Here is a 13,762-nt window from a genome sequence, read left to right on the forward strand (position 1 = left end):
CTAGCTAGCTATTTTACATTTGGTAGTGTATATATGTCATGCTACTCTCTCACTACATCCCAGCCTCTCCTTCCCCACCCCACCGTGTCCTCAAGTTCGTTCTCAACGTCTGCATCTTTGAATTTGCAGTTCAATTTGTTGATTCACCCCAGGGCTTGACAAAAAGAGGGCATAACCTCTGTCTTTAGATTTACAGTCTAACACTTGCTCAGCCTTTTTACCTATGTTCACAGACCGCTGATTATTTTCAACAAATCACAGAGATATCAGGACTTTATTATTTGGTGCTTGAACTGAAATAGTAGGCACCACTTTAAGTCCATTAATCCGTGCTGAGCTAGGCCAACAGTGCTGCTTGGAGCTGACCAAATGCATCATGTAGTCGGAACCTGCATTTGTCATAATCTTCTTTATAGTTATACCTGTTATGATTGGAAGGTTCAGAAACTGGCTTGTCTCCGTAATAAATGGGACACTCAATTTAGCATTTCCCTGAATAAATAATATAAACTTTTGACTACCTCCCCCTTCAGTCTTACTCCTCCTCGTATCATCAGTAGTAGAAGCTGGTTCTGGTACCGGTGGAACCGTATATTCAGCCCTAGCCGGCAGTCTGGCCCATGCAGGAGCCTCTGTCCACCTCACCATTTTCTCCTTACATTTAGTAGATGTTTCCTCAATTCTTGGTGCTGTTACTTTTATTACTGCCATCTTTAATATAAACCAACAGCCATTATCCCAATATTAAACACCATTATTTGATCTGCCCTAACTATAGCCATATTACTATATCACTCTCAGTTCTAGCAGCCGGAATTACCATACTGTTAACAGGTCAAAATCTAAACACTGCTTTCTTTTATCCTACAGGAGGAGACCCTAGTCCTACACCAACAGCTATTTTGATTCTGTGGTCACCCTGAAGTCTATATTCTTATCCTACCAGGGTTCAGAATAATCTCACATATCATGACATCCTATGTGGGACAAAAAGAGCCTTTCAGATATATGGGAATAGTACGAGCCATGTCCACTGGCTTTTTAGGATTTATCTTGTGGGCCCATCATATGTTTACTGTAGGAATAGATGTTGACCCACGAGCATACTTTACATCAGCTACCATAACTATAGCTATTCCTTTAGCAGTAAAAGTGGCTGATTAACAGCTCTTCAAAGCGATTATGGTATAGTATAGCATAGTGAGACTTAGGATTTTTCTCTTTACAGTAGGTGGTTTGACAGGAATCATCGTAGCCAGTTCATCCCAGGACACTGTCTTCCACAATACAGACTATGCAGTAGCACATTCCAGAATGTAATGTCAGTGGGAGCAGTCTTCACTATTATAGGAGGCTCCCACTGACATTACATTCTGGAATGTGCTACTGCATAGTCTGTATTGTGGAAGACACTGATTTCCAATAACCTCAGGTTATACACTTAACATGAGCAAAAATTCACTTCACAATTTTATTTGTAGTAGAAAATATGATTTTTTTTCCCCCTGCAGCACTTTCTTGGCTTTTCAGGGATGCCACGACTTTACTCCAGCTACCCTCATGCACACACAAGAAAGATTTCACTCATTCATCTCATTAACAGCAGTAATGCTAATAATCTTCAAATTCTGAGATGTATTTGCATCTAAATGAGAAGTTTCAGAAGAGGAACTAACTACTACTAACACAGAATGCTTACATGGATGCCCTCTACCATATTCTATACTTGAAGATCATACCTATGTAAATTTAAAATAAGAAAGGAAGGAACTGAATCCTCAACCAGTTTCAAGCCAACACCATAACTATTATGTCTTTCTTAATAAAAAATTTCAAAAAATTATGTAACTTTGTCAAAGTTGAATCATAGACAAAAATACTGTATAACACGATGGCAAATCCATTTCAGCTAGGCTTTCTAGATGCAACATCACCTATTATGGAAAAACTTTTACATTTTCATGATCATACATTAATAATTACTTTTAAAATAAGTTCTCTAACCCTCTGTATTATTTCACTAATACTGACAACTAAACTTACTCATGTACACACAATAGATGCACAAGTAGAGACAATCTGGACCATGTACCTACCGGCCGGCCATCATTCGAATCTTAATTGCCCTATCCTCATTACGAATCTTTTACATGATACATGAAATCAGTAACCCTTCCCTAAACGTAAAAACTGTGGGTCACCAATGATACTGAAGCTACGAATACACAGATCATGAAGATTTAAATTTTTACTCCTCTATAATCCCCACATCAGATCTAAAACCAGGAGAATTATGACTAATTCAGCAACGAAGTAGCATAGTCATTGAATATTAGTTTATCTGAAACTGTTTTATACTCATGAGCAGTTTCTTCTTTAGGCCTAAAAACAGATGCTATTCCAGGACACCTAAATTAAAGAACCATAATATCGACGGGACCAGACCTGTATTGTGGACACTTATCAGTAGAAATCATTTTCCTTAATTCAAAGACAGGACAGAGGGAGATGGCGTGAGCCACGGGGTGAATCCAGAGCCCACAGAGGATGTGTGCTCTCTGAGCTCCAGGACAGGAAGGGGGTCTCGGGGGTCCCGGGCCACCCACCACTCCCTCCTGAGCGGGGTATTGGGAACATTCTGTCAGTGACGTGGCAGCCTGAGCATTTGTCACGGCCCTCATGTGGCCCGCCCCCCCCAAGCTCCAAGGATCGCATTCCACACTGTGGGTCCACCCTACAGGGTCCTTCCTGCTGCAGGAGCAGAGACCACCCAGCTAGCAGCCCTCTCCCCAACCAGCAGGAAGAGCAGGTGGAAGGCAGGGCACCAGAGGAATCTCGCTCACTCAGACATCAGTGTCCCAGGGCTGCCAGGTGGGCAGCAATGATGCAGATGAGGAACAGCCCAAGAAATGGGAGCAGAGGGCCCCAGAGGCGGCTGGTCCGGTCCTGGCTCACCTGTGCCCTGCACACCCTGCCCCTCGTACAGCCTCTTCCTCATGCGCCCTCTCCCTAAATACAGGGCATTCAGATGCAAACAAGCAGCGCTTCAGACTGAAGAGCTTCAGCTCTTCCAAAATGACCCGATGGGCAAACACTGCAGGATTCCACTCAAATAGGGGCCCAAGAGTCGACAGCTCGTGGACCTAAGTGGTCGTTGGTACCAGGGCTTCGGGAGGGGATGGGAAGTGAGACTTTCCTGGTCGTGGAATTTTCTAGAGATGGTGGTAATGGCTCCACAACAAGGTGAATGTACCTGATGCCTCAGAAACATGCACTTAAAATGCTGATGATGGTAAATGGTACGTGATGTGTGTTTTATTTCATTTAAAATGTTAAAATATCTGGTTAACTGATACTCCAGTCTGACCCCTTTGTTACAAATGTGCAAGGTCAAAGCACTGTCCCCACCTCGGGCACATGGCATGTGGAGGACCATTCTTAGGGGGGGGCTAGTCTGGGTTACCTGAGCTCTGTCCACGGGAACCCAGACAGCAGCGACCCCACAGATGAGACCTATGATCTGCTATGACATTAACATGATGCCACCAAGGGTTGTCACTCCGCAGGAGGACCACCCTGCTCAAAGGTGCCTGTCCTCATACGAGCAGGACAAGGTTAAGAGAAGAAAAGGGACCACAGGTTAATCAGGGCAACACCCTCAATTCGGATGTTGGAAATCTCAGAGAGGACAAGACACTGCAGGCAAAGAGCAGATGTGGGGTCTGCACATGAGCCTGACGCACACGGAGGGGGTGAGCCCCACACGACCCCCAGACACCGCAACTAGGGTCACACATCACCCTGGTCAGGATACCATGGCTGTGCTGCGTGAGCCCCCAACGTGGGAACAAGCCGGGTCCCTGGGATCAGAGAAAGAAGCGTAGGGTCTGTCTCCTCTCCTAACACCTGCCCCAGAGAAGTCAGTCCCCTCCTGTTTTCACTTCTGTTTTTAACTTTTTTGTGCTGAAGTTGAACACACTACCTTGGTTCTGGCAGGCTCGGTCCTCTCCTGATTTGCCGGGGTGTTGAGAAAACTCACAGGACAGCAGGGCTGAAAGAGGAGGGGCAGGTCCGGACTCCGCTGAGCAGAGATGGTTGACCAGAAGGAGATTACAGAGGCACATCTCACCGGCTGCCGACTGGCCTTACCCCTAGATCCACGTGCCTGGCAATCAATTCACCAGGAAAACCTGCCTCCCTACTCGCTCTGCCTGTGCTGGTGAACTGGAATAATCATGAGGCAGCCCACCTGAGGAGTCTCCAGCGGCCGCAGGGAAGGTGAGCCTTGCAGGGCTAAGGACTAAGGCCCCTACCATGGCTCCTTTGGGCCCTGTAACCACACTCAGAGCCGGGCGCTGTCACCCACACAAGCCCACCTCAGCTGCAGACCCCAGCCGCCTGAGCACTGACATTCGGACAGAGGCATGGAGCTTCTCAGTACTGAGGCCAGGCCAGGTCTCCCCGTACCCCCTGAAGCTCCCAGGACAGAGGCCAGGCCAGGTCTCCGTGTCCTAGCGCACACAGAACACGGTCAGGTCTAAATATTCTCGTTGTAGACAGCACGTGGTCAGGTCTAAACGTACTCAGTGTAGACAGGACATGGAGCTGTCTAACCCTACTGTGTAGACAGAACTTGATCAGGTTTAAACTAGCTTAGGGCTGCTCTCCCAGGAGGCACAGGTCACACATGTGGGGTCTCTCATCTCTGGACAGGGGCTCACCCTCGTGCGGGAACCAGGATGTACATTTCTGGGAGACTAAATCAACATTGGGCTCGCACACTTTACCCACATCAGGAAACTAAACAAAATCTTTCTGACGTTAATAAACATTTCAACGTGCAAAACAGAAACGTTACCAATTTCTCTGGCCATGTGATGGTCAGGATCCCAGGGTAACCCTGGAACTTCTTGCAGTGCAGCCCAGTCCAAGAAGTGGCCTGATTCAAGCATCCCAGGCCCCCAACAGGAGGCGGCCTCACTGGAAGCCCAGGAAGGACAGTGCATCCCACGGGCCACATCGGGGGAGCACGCTCAGGGCAGCCGAGAGCACCGCGCACAGGTCCTGCTTCCCGGCAGCATGTGCCGGGGGTGAGGGCTCCTACAGCACCCAGCCAGGCTGCTTCGTGCACCAGGGCTGATCTGAGGGGCGAACACAGGGAGAGGCTGGAGCACAGAAGCCATCTGAGTGCAGAACTAATCCACTTTCTGTCTCTGTGGGTTTGCCTGTTCTGGATGTCTCATGGAAGTGGAATTAATAAATTGTCCTTTTGGGCCTGGCTTCTTTCTCTGAGCATCGTGTTTTCAAGGTTCATCTATGTTGCAGCCGATGTCAGCGCTTCACTCCTCCTCATGGCTGAGTTAATACGCCCCGCCCCGCCCCCTTACTTTTAACTCTACAATTTATTGTGACTTCCTGCCCACACTGTATAGGGCTGATGAGAAATTCACCTCCTGTCATTCTTGGGCGGTAACCTGCATTTTTAACCAATACCCAGGGGTCCTGTGCAGGAGCTGAAAGCCCAGCCCCACACGGTGCACAGGAGCCGAGAAGGAAGGGTGAGACAGGCCTGCATGTTTAGAGGACCAGCCCTGCCGTCTCATGTGAAACCAACCTGCTGGTCAGTGTCCTATGAGAGCTGTCCTCAGGGCACCATGTGGGGAACACAGAACGGTCAAGGGCCACAGCACTGCCTTCAGTTCAGGCCCACCCACTGCAACTGTCTACTTGCAAAGTGCTGAGGCTGGAGGGGAGGGTCCTTCCTGCCTCCTCCAGCTTCTGGGGGCTCCAGGCATCCCTAGACCTGTGGCTGCATCCATCCCATCTCTGCCTTCATCTTCACGTGGCCTCTCCTCTGTGTCTGTTATCTCCCCTCATCTTATAGGGACACAGTCACACAGGATGAGGGCCACCCTAATGCCCTTGTCTTAACTACTTACAGCACCAGGCCCTACTTCCAAATAAGGTCATGTCCTGAGGCCCTGGGGTCAGGATGTGGCTGTCTCTTTCCATGGGCAGACACAATCCCCCTTCACTCTAAGGTAACAGAGCCCATAGGACAGGTGTCCTTACAGGAAGAGGAGATCAGGACACAGAGACACCAGGCACATGCCCAGGACCACCCGAGGTGACCAAGACTCTCCTGAACCATATCTCACCTAGACCCTGTCCTTGGCCTCCACCTTGGCCCCATCCTTGCAGGGCCTGCACAGCCCGGTCTCAGCAAGAATCCTGCTCAGTCAGTGCAGAAATGCGGGCACCAGAACACACCACTCCAGAATGTGCCTCCTTGGCATGTGGATTACTTTGAGCTAAAGGCCACCAAGAACCAGCAGATGCAAGGGAAGCTCTAGAACACACCAAAGAGGGAGACAGCAGGAGAAACCAACCCTGCCAACACCTTGAAAACGGAGCTTCAGCCTCCGGAACCTGGGAGACAGTAACTGTCTGTTGTTTAACCACCTGGTCTGTGGTGTTTGTTATGGCAGCCCCAGGAAACACGGACACCATCCTCTATGGAGACCGGTGAAAAGCTGGGTTTACACCTGAGCTCTGCCACCAACGAGCCACCCTTGGACCAGTTACCCCACCATCAGGGCCTCGGTTTCCCACCTGTAAAACGGGGTTGGTTACGGTGCCCCATCTCACAGGGTTGCAGGGTGGATTCTGTGAGCTAAAGCACGTGAGGCACTCAGAACTGAGGCCCACAATAACCATGCAGCATGTTGGCCATCACCCCGACATTCTGGACCCTCTCCTCTGGTAGGGAAGTTTTCCCTCTAGTCTAGGGGAGGCCCATCCACCGGTACCACATCCAGCTGTTATAAACTCTTTGTATACAGCTGAGGGGGTGCAGAATTTGCCACCCCAAACATGTCACTTTGGCATAAGGGTTATTTGGAGTTGAGGTGATTGAGAAGCTGCAAAAAGAAAAACTCTGCCCTCCTCCATCTGCCTGATCCCTGTGTGAGGATGTCCCCCTCCCTCTCCTGTCCCAGGAAGGGAAGAAACAATCTTATCATCTGAGATGGTACTGACTTCAGTCTGCATAACAAACCTCACTAAGTCAGCTCTGTCCTCTCTTATTTTCCCCCACTTACCTTCCCACAACTTCCTGTCCCTAGAAACTGAAGCCTGTTTTCCTTTGTCTTGTCACTTCTCCAGAAACTTATCACCCTGTGTTAACATAGCACATAAGTCCTTAAGTCTGTCTCTTTGCATCTCCACTTCTTTTCTGTGCAGGGCTCTATTCACAGACATAATAAACCTTTTGCTCCTGTTAATCTGTTGTTTGTCAGTTTAATTTGCAGTTCCCTGGGACAGAACCTAAGAGAGTAGAGGAAACATTTTTCATCCCCTACACCGCGCCAAATACACCAACAGCCAACCCCCCCTTTGTTCTTGTTCTGCCTCAGCAGCAACAGACACCAACCCTCTCCCCACCTATGAGATACTCAACTAGCACCCCTGTCTCCATCTTCTCTCGGAGCCTGTCCCGTGGCTCCCTCAGTCACACCCTGTCTCATAAATGTCCCCCGAGGTGAGAACCCGGGACCCCAGGCCACCTGGGGGAGTGTGACATTCCAGCACCAAGTGTCCAGGTGGCTGGAGCTGGACTCTGCCATGCAGCACCCCCGGGGGTGATCCCATCCTAGTGCCCTCCGGCTACAATGGCCCGCCCGTAGCCCACGCAGGTTTCCGAAATGCTGGTGGATCAGGGCCAGGGCTCAGACCCCAAAACCCCACACTCAGGGCTCTGTAGTGTTGGATGGCTGCATCATAGGGACCCCAATTAGGAGTGTGGTCGGCCTCAATGCAGGGGGACACACCTCTGCTGTCCTTAGGAGAACAGGGGTGGGTCTGCGCCCCTCCCAACCATGCACCCCAGTGGGCCCCCTTCACAGCCAACTGGAGTAGCGACTGGAATCCAAGCCCTCCTGGAGCCTATCCAAGTTGGGCCAGGTCGCAATGATCCCACACCGAGGGGCTCAGGTGACTCCCGGGACTTTCCCATTTTGCTTTTACGGGAAAACCACTGAGTTTCAAATGGAAGGAAGCAGGACTCACCAACCCAAATGTGCACGTCTGGCATAAGGCTCATTCTGAACAGAAGGCCACTGAGAACCCGCAGACTCAGGAAACGCCCTGAGAACAGGGCACAAGCATTCCGTCCATAAAGGAAGTTCACATTCATAAAGGAAACGCCCACTTGTAGGGACCTCCTCTCCCACACCTGGAAGAGGAGGCTGCATAACAACTCTCACCAGCAAAAATGGCACCGACTTGAATCTGAATCACAAGCCCCACTGACACTCTTGTTCACCGGGCTCCGGACTGACTTCCCACGGCTTATCACCCCCACCCCTTCCCTCTGTCCAGCCCATGACGGTATTTTAGCCCCCAATTCTCACTGCCTCCTTGAGGAATACTGCTTTCTAAACTCCCACACATCCCATCTTTTTTCCCCCTCTTGTTAGTCTGCCTTTTCTCAGTTTACCATCTGGGTTCCAGGCACTGAACCTGGAAGGGGAGAGGGCGCTGGAGCGGGCTGCCATCCATCGTGAAAGCCATCTCGGAATCTTCAGGAACGGCGTGAGCCATTGTTAACCACAGCTAGCGTTAGCGGTTAACTTACAGCCTTACACTGAATAAACTATATTCAGAATAAAGGCTGCGAATTCTCAAAACTCACCACCATTACTGTAGACCTCAGTGGTTATCGTCCTGCATTTCCTACCATCTCTGCTCGCTCTTACCCTCTCCCACCCATACTGCGTGCGGTGGAAACTCTCTCTGGGGTTCTTCCCGGCTCCGCGTTCACGAACATCACATCGGCAACTCGAAACTGGCCACCGTGGGAATATCTACACCACAGAAACGGCAGATGCCACCATCCAGCCTTGGGTGATTGTTTTGTTGATGGTCTAGACTTAGAAAAGGATGGGAGAAGTGTGACTCATGCAGACTGGATGTGCAGGTGTGTGTCTGTGGTGTTGCATTGTAAAGACCGAGAGAACACTCTTCTGCATCGGAAACCCAGGACGCGATTCGGCAGAGGCTGCTGACGTCATGGAGGAAGGAGTGAGGTTCTACACACGTGGAGTTCGTAGTCTTACTCCTTAATTACAAGAAAATTCCAAGCAATACCAGAACTGCTCTAGTGTGTCGACTAGGGGACCACGGGTGGTGGGGGAACAGGAGCCAGGCAAAACTCCACAAAAGCATCCCGTGAAGCCCTGATCTCTCTGGAATTTACACCAAAGTCCTGTCCACTAGTATTTTTTGTTAATTGTTTGCTACATCCTGGGTATCAATTTAGCTGATAAACGTGTGTGCCCATATATGCACCTTTTGGGGGAGCCTTGAGAATCAGGATCGTGTGTTATCTGTTATCACATGATATCAGCACAGCACCATCTTTGTTATCCGTGTACCACTGTTCTTCACATCATCTTATATCATAAACTGTGCAGGCATGCTGGCTCTTCTTTCCCTGGAGAGCAGGGTCCTGACCATTGGCCAGTACGTCCTTGCCCATGACCCTGTCACCACCCCCTGGCAGAACTCAGACCCTGAAACATCAGCTGGACTCACACGCAAAACCTAGGTGTCCAGGGGTATGGATTTTCCAGATTTTCACCTCAATTCCACAACTTGCCAAACTGGATAAACACGGCCACTTTGCACATTCAGATGTCAGCAAGGGCAGTGGGCAGAGCTCCTATGAGACGGAAGAGGAGGAAAACATTGTGTCCGCCCAGCAGATCCATGATTATGGCTGTGGTGAAGCCGGACACCCTCACTTGAGAACCAGACAAGGATGCTGTTGCTTCAGGACGTCTGCGTCCGGGCACTGTCACCACAGGAGAAAGGGTCGCCCCAGTAGACCTCAGCCTCACTCATGCCTGAGTGAAGAAAAGAATAAAGGAAGGAAGGAACTGGTGGTAACCCAGCAGGGCGTCCACAGGGACCCCAGCCCCTCCCCGAGAGAAATTCCAGAGTCACTCCCAACAGGGAGCTCACCAGACACCAGCACTGCAGGCCCTCACACACGCTCCTTGACCCCAAACATGAATATGTTGAGTAAACGAACAAATGTCACTCCCAGATACAGTCACGAGAGCCCCTACCTTTTAAGATTACCCCTGTACCACAGAAGCACATAGACATTTCTATTCACAGGATCCAGTGTTGCTCCAGGAAAATCCATCAAAAACGCGGACTTGAAAACGGCAAGATCACCCCTTCCTGAGCCTGCCTCGTACCTCCCCGAGGCCCGCCCACCTGCTCTGCATCCTCAGGTACACACACCTGATGGTGGGCCTGTGACTAATATTCGTGGCAGCTGTTGCAGAAGGAGGGCTGGGGGTGGTAACTGTTCCACTACAGTACTCACACGCTGCTTTGCAATTTTAATCCTCAACCGAGTGAAATAATTCCCGGGGCCTCATCTACATTGAGACAGAACAAAAAACATCCACCCCCAGTGCAGGTGAATTTGCAAAGCAGGCTGAGGAACTCGGTTCCTACACAGCCCACGCGGGACACACAGAAGGCAGTGTACAGCAAATCCAAATCCGAACCACGGGCTGAACTTCCCTGGAGAATAAAGGAAGACTCCCTTCTTCCGCTTTTGTAGGACATTCATTTACTTTAGAAAATGTGGGAATTCCTTCTGTCTCTTTGAAGCGTGTGCACATCTTTTAAAGGCAGAACACACCTCTGACACTATCACAGCTAAGAACGTTTCCTGCAGGCCTTAGCGTGTGTCTGAAATGTGATGGAGAAGGAAACCCTGTCTCCCTGCTCCTGGGAGGAGAGGCCTGAGTCCAGTGGCGCCTGGCTCCAAACACAAAACCGCCTCCATTATGAAGACAACACTGATTGTTTATCTGGGAACATGGATGGAATGGGTGGTCTCCACGCAGCTGCACGAAGGGTGAGACTCTTCTGTCTCTGCGGCCTCTCAGTGGGTCTGCCCCGACGCCACCTGTGCTGCACGTCACACTATGGTTTCATGCTGGGTCCAGAGGAAATGGTTTGTGGAATGTCCTCTCCCTCTTGTCACAGCCCAGGGTCTGGATGTCCCCTTCCTCCTGTCACAGCCCATTGCCTTTCAACAATGTTGAAGGTGACCTAAAGGGCCAGAAATCCCCTCACCCTCTGTGTCTGGGAAATGGCTTCCTGAAAAGACCCCCACAAAGACTCTGCTGAGACTCAGGAGCCCCCCTTTCCTGATCAGGCCACACAGACCCAGTCCCTCCTCGGGCTCATCAGCCAGGAGCTGACCCTCTCCTTCCCAGGATCTGTCAGAACAAGGGCTGGTGACCCACGCGTCCCCCTCCTCCCCGGCCCGAACTGCAGCCGCCGGGTCAGAAGCCCCGCTCAGGGCACCTCCTGAGTCGGAGCCCTTGATCCACGTGCCGTCAGGCCACCTTTCGTGCCAACCCCTCGCCTGGGCCTTTATACTTGTGTATATTTACTCCTCTCCACGGAGAAACCGCCTTTGCCCCAACTCTCCAGATGCTTCCAGACCTTGTCAGGAATTATCTCTATAGTCATAGCTCCCCCTCTACAGCAATAGTCCTCCCCTATTGTTATATCCCCGCTCTACAGTAACAGCGCTCCTCTACTGTTATAGACCCCACTCTCTAGTAACAGTCCCCCCTCTACAGTTACAATGCTGCTCTATCATCATAGTCCCCCCCTGCAGTAATAGTCTTCCTCTATTACGATAGTCGCCTCTGTACAGTAATAGTCCCCCCTCTACAGTGACAGACCTCCCTCTACTGTAACAGTCTCACCTGTACTATAATAGTTCCCTCTCAACAGCAATAGTCATCCTCTATTGTAATAGTCCCCCCTCTATGGTAAGAGTCCCCTCTCTACAGAAATAGTGTTGGCTCTATTGTAATAGGTCCTCTCTACAGAGTGATCCCCCTCTATTGTAATCGTCCCCTTTCTTATAGTTGTTCCCCCTGTATTGTCATAGTCTCTCCTCTATTGTAACAGCTCCCTGCATTATCATAGTCCCCCACTGTAACATTCCCCCCCTACAGTAATAGCACCCCCTCTACAGTAGTCCTCCTTTACTATATGAGTCCCCTCTCCAAAGTAATATCCCATTGTCAGAGCCCCCATGTATTGCCATCTTCCCCCCTCTATGATATTAGTCACCTCTCTACACTAACATTGCCCCTTGTACAGATATAGTCCTTCCTCTACAGTAAGAGTCCCCCCTCTGTTGTAACAGTCCCTCCCCCTACTAGTACACTCTCATCCCCTTGTAATAGTCCCCCTTCCTCCTAGCAATAATTCTTTTGAAATAAAAGTCTCCTTTCTAACCCAGACTTGATTTTATTTTATAGGCCTCAAGGGACTGCAAGGGTGACATACAGCAAAACACTTATTGCAGGGCCCAGGCGTGGGTGGTGTACCTGTGGATGTATGTCCCCCATCATGTAGGGCACCTGTTAGTGTGTTTCTGTCACCACCGTGGGGCACCTGTAGGTGTGTGTCTGCATCCCCATCACAGAGGAGACCTCTCCCCAAACACAAGTCACATGACACTTAGGGTGTCTTGTCAACTCCTGTCCCCATGTCCCCAGGCCTCTCCCCATAATTCGGGTCACTTGAGCACTGAGTGTCAGGTCCCCTCCTGTCCCACATCCCCCAGGTTTCATCAGAATCTGGGTCACTTTGTAACAAGTCCCTCATCCTCCCATTTGCCCCTGCCTGAGAAGGTCATGGGTTTGTCCACGGTGGGAGGAAAATCGTCCCATCCCCGTGGACACCAATCCTGCACCTGCCAGGCACTCACCTCCTCCCAAGTGCACAGGTGTGAGTTACCCACCCTCGCCCTCGACTGCAGACCCCAGCTCTCTGGTTTCCAAGCACAGATTCAGGTGTGCTCAGCCCAAGCACAATCCCAGAAATGCCCAGGCGATCCCCACTCCCCAGGTGCAGCCCTAACCTCGAGCCCTGGGACAGCACCCCTGGGAGTAAGCCAGGTGCCCCCCGCACACCCCGATGCCCTCCCCACCCAGCACTTCCTCAGCTGGATCCGCTCCCCCCTCTGCCTTCTCAGTCAACACGGGGCTCAGGCGAGCGCAAGGAGACACTCTCACAAAAGGCAGTGCGTGCAAGATGAGTTCAGGTCCCAGTCCCGCTGACGCTCCTGGATGACCAGGTGAGAAACGTGAGCCACCAGCCTGTGACTGTGGCAGGAAGGCTCCTTCTGTGACCACGCTCACCTGCAGGTGGTGACTGGCACAGAGGAGACACTCAGGAAATAGTTCGCAGGTCAAGGGACGGATGGACGTGCACACTGCTGGCAAACGCACTGGAGTTCCCATCCTCCTCCTCACCTGGGCCCCCAAACGCTCAGCGGGCTCCCCAAATGCTCGCCAGGCCCCTGAATGCTCACCAGGCTCCCCAAGTGCTCAGTGGGCTCCCCAATCTCCAGGACCCCAGAATACTCTGCGGACCCTCGAACACTCAGCAGTCTCCCCGAATGCTCACCAGGCCTCCTGCACACTCACTGGGCCCCCCAAATGTTCACCAGTCTCCCCAAACACTCAGCGGGCTCCCCCGATGCTCACTGGGCCCCTCAAGTACTCATCAGACCCCCTGAACGTTCAGTGGGCTCCCCAAATGCTCACCCACACCCACCTGCCCAGATTAGATGGCCCTGTCCCGGCAGCGTAAGGACAGGAAAGGAGGCCTCAGCCAACAAGTTCGTGCCTGACCCAGACCTGTCCTA

The 13,762-nt window shown here is 51.1% G+C and overlaps 1 protein-coding gene across 8 annotated transcripts in view; it reads left to right on the plus strand.

The window, feature by feature from the left end:
• Positions 1-5,279, plus strand: part of ZNF19 (zinc finger protein 19) — a 49,560-nt gene extending 44,281 nt beyond the window's left edge. For 6 of the 8 annotated variants that reach the window (XM_067020363.1, XM_067020364.1, XM_059043951.2 and 3 more), the window contains one exon: positions 3,997-5,279. The gene's annotated coding sequence lies outside the window, so the exon portion shown is untranslated. The remainder of the gene's footprint in view (positions 1-3,996) is intronic. The other 2 variants (XM_067020365.1, XM_067020366.1) reach the window with 2 other exon arrangements.
• The last annotated feature ends 8,483 nt before the right edge of the window (positions 5,280-13,762 follow it).

This window comes from Kogia breviceps, chromosome 18 (assembly GCF_026419965.1).
Source record: "Kogia breviceps isolate mKogBre1 chromosome 18, mKogBre1 haplotype 1, whole genome shotgun sequence".
Taxonomy (NCBI): domain Eukaryota; kingdom Metazoa; phylum Chordata; class Mammalia; order Artiodactyla; family Physeteridae; genus Kogia; species Kogia breviceps.